General features: G+C 51.0%; 1 protein-coding gene across 4 annotated transcripts in view; it reads right to left on the bottom strand.

Annotated features, from left to right (window-relative positions):
* Nucleotides 1-2,907, bottom strand: part of MACIR (macrophage immunometabolism regulator) — a 20,568-nt gene extending 17,661 nt beyond the window's left edge. Inside the window, exon 1 of one of the 4 annotated variants that reach the window (XM_017511808.1) lies at nt 2,700-2,907. The gene's annotated coding sequence lies outside the window, so the exon portion shown is untranslated. Of the gene's footprint in view, nt 1-1,801; nt 2,231-2,409; nt 2,562-2,645 lie in introns of those variants that run through there. The other 3 variants (XM_017511810.2, XM_017511812.2, XM_017511811.2) reach the window with 3 other exon arrangements.
* Between the last annotated feature and the right edge of the window lie 416 nt (nt 2,908-3,323).

The following is a 3,323-nucleotide window of genomic DNA, read 5'->3' as shown; positions in this document are numbered from 1 at the left end:
AAAAAAAAAAAAAAAGATAGAAACCAGTAATGAAAAAGCACTTAGAAAAAAAATAACAATTTTTAAAAATTCCTTTCAGAATAGTGAAAATATTTTGTAAACATTAGTCTCAAAGACCACTAAAAACAAATAAAAGATGAACCAAAACATCTCTGGAGGAATATTAACAGAACACTAAGCAGAAATAAAATGGCTTAATTGCCAAAGTACAACACAACAATGACAACAAAATGTTTAGCTGTGCCTAGATGCTCATTTTAGAGGTTCCTTTCAAATAATCTTACTTTACCATTTGCAATTTGCAAAAACTAAGTCATCAATAGTTTTTAAGAAGAGTTAACTAGAGTGTCTTTTCTGAAACCATCCTTGACCTTAAAAACAAACCATTAACCTTGCCAGCTTTGTAAGATAACCCATATTTGTTCAGTAAGACAAAAATGTGTTTCTCTTTCTACTATCAGTTATTTTAATAGCAATCCACCCCCTTAAAGGGTAGCATTCATTATCTTTCCATTTCTGCTAGTAAAAATTAAACCTAGGCTACTAATATCTTCTTATCACGTGGTGTCATCCTTCTACTTTTAGAAAAATATCCAGTTTCACTGCAAATATTACCAATAGTAACTGGAACTAAAGGTCAACATGCAGCCTTTACAAGGAATTTGCCTCTTAGGAAGCACTATCAAAATGGGACAGGTGTACACAGTGGAATTGGCTAACCTTTGGGAAAGCTTAAAACCAGATACTCAGTTTGATAGGCTGATGACAAAATCAAAGTTTTCTCTGGAGGAAAGAAGGCTGATCCTCCACCTCACCCCCAGCTACAAATCAGCAAATAAATTTTAAATCCTGTACATAAAATTTTATTACTCTGGCCATATTAAATACTTCTGAGTTAATTTTATAAAGCTCTCCAAAATACACAGTATACAAAGTAAGCAAATTCACTGACTGTTACATAATATCAATAAATATATCTTATACACTGAAGTAGTTACCACTAACACACTCATTTGCAATTAAATAAACTAAAATGTTGGCAAAAGCATATTCTATACATAAATTGTTATCAAATTAACAGGTCTCTGAATTCATTAACTTATATTTCATCATGTTCATTTTACTTTAAAGTTTATAATGCATTCAGTTACATAATGAAAACACGGAGGATTCTGTGAAACATTCATTAAACATAATAGTGTAATCATAAATCGAGGCCAAAAGCTTCTGCAATAATAACCAATACGATATTTTGAAATGACCGGAAAAATAAACTTTGCGAAAGGGTCACTTCTATCTGTCTAGTGTCACTCCTGCATTACAGAATTTGAGAAAATAAAACCACTAACAACCCTAGGATGGCTCTTTGAAAAAAAAAAAAAAAAGGAAAACGAAGAGTCTAGTAACATCAGAAATGTGCAAGAATTGTTCTTTCAGCTAGGAGCGGCAAGCACACTATAAAATGCCTCCATTCTTCCTCCTCCTCAAATAAAAAGTTCTCAGCTTTACCTGTGCACCACAGCCAGACACACACACACACACGCGGAAATCTTGGTTCCACCCAAATCACTAATCTACCCGGTTGAAAACTGAGGTGGGTGGAGAGGCAGGGAGTCCCTAAGGGTGTGGAACACTTGCAAGGGGAAAAGGACGGGACCATCATCCCCTTGGCGTTTCCATCTCCTTTCTGGCGGAGAGCTGCAGATTCCACCACTAGAGAGAGTTTGGCAGCTTCACAACCGGGCCGTTGCTCGAGGTCTGACTGCCACCCGCCTCGAAACCCCTCTCCTCCGTTTCCCACCTGCCCCAAAGTCCACCCGCGACAGGTGGGGCGAGGGCGGCAATGCCCGACGACATCTGCCGCTTACGCTTCTGGCTCGGACCGGGCCCCAATCCACACGCGCGCACACGGCCACAGCCAGCAGGTCCACCCCCACTGCACCCGCAGACGCTTGGAGGGCGCGGGCGGCCTTGCAGCCGGGTTGCAAACCAGACGAGGAGGGGCGGCGAGATCAGGCCGCCGGGGCTCGCCCTGAGGTGCTATCTGGCCCGGGCAGTCGCACGCTGCGCGCGGCCGGGCACGCGGCCAAAGGTGCAGCAGGCTGGGGAAAGCTACTTCTCAATGGGGCCTCTAGGCCCGCTGCCCCGCGGTGCGGGCACGGCGGCCAAGGGAGGGAGCGAGCGTGCGCGCCAACGCGCCCCGACTTCCGCACCGCGGCAACGCGGGAGAGGCGCTCCGGGTCGCCGAGTACCCGCACCTCCTCAGCGAGCGCACGACGCGCGCACACGGGGGCGCACGCCCCCGCACACTCACTCACACGCGCTGCACACTCACGGCGTCTCCGGCCCCACCCCTGTGCCAGGCAACCACAAGCTCCCCGCACCCCGCGCGGGCCCCACCCAGTTTACCAGACCCCTGTCCCCTTCGGGTGCCTGGGAACCCGTCCACCGCGGCCGTGGGACGCTGGGGCCGCCCTGACGCCCATTGCAGAAGCTGGTCTGGCCGGGTTTCCCCAGCACCTCGGGCATCGTGCGCCCGGCCCAGACACGAGGCAGAGAGGAAGGGGCGGCGCCGCAATTGGGGCTGGCACTAGGTATCGGTGACTGGGGCAAACCCACTCCCCCAAGCCCCCCATAGCCACTACCTTTTCTGCGGCACAAAAGGTTACATACGGAGCCGCAGTCCCCGTGCAACCTACCGATGGCCCAGGGCTCCGCCGCCTCCACCGTGCCCGGGGCCGCGGAGCCGGAGACAGGGGCGGGAGAGGCGCAGGACTGCGGCGCCGAGATCCGGGCAGAGGCCGCCAGCCGCCAGCCGAGCCAGTCGGGTACCCTCTCCTCTCCCACCGCGCACGGCGCCAGCTACCGCCCGGCGTAGTCCCCGCCCCCTCCTCCTCCTCCTCCTCCTCCTCCCCGGCCTCCTCCTCCGCCCGCCTTCCCGCCTCCTCCCTCTGGCTGCAGAGGCGCAGCCCGTCAGCGCTGAGCCCGCCTCCTGCGCCCAGCTCTTAGACACCCGGAGGAAGGGCGGGCCGCCGGGCGAGAGAAAGGCGCTTAGAGGCCAGAAGGAATTGGCGGGGGTGGGCGGGGTTGTTGACTGGTGGTGGGAAGGAGGAGTCGTAACACCGCCTTTCCAGCCTAAACCCCGCACTCCAACTGAAGAGCTCCAGCTTGCGGGGCTGGGAACACTCCGGCGTTCCTAGTTAAGTGGTATTGATGTTTGTCACTTGTGAGTCTCTGCTTAAAGGGATCAGCACTGAGCAGAAGTACAGAAAACTAGAAGTCCATGAAATTAAAAATTTCATGTCTACGAAAACTCCTAGTAT

This window comes from Cebus imitator, unplaced genomic scaffold (genome assembly GCF_001604975.1).
Source record: "Cebus imitator isolate Cc_AM_T3 unplaced genomic scaffold, Cebus_imitator-1.0 Scaffold452, whole genome shotgun sequence".
NCBI classification, from domain to species: Eukaryota; Metazoa; Chordata; class Mammalia; order Primates; family Cebidae; genus Cebus; species Cebus imitator.
This window is presented reverse-complemented; position numbering and strand designations above follow the sequence as displayed.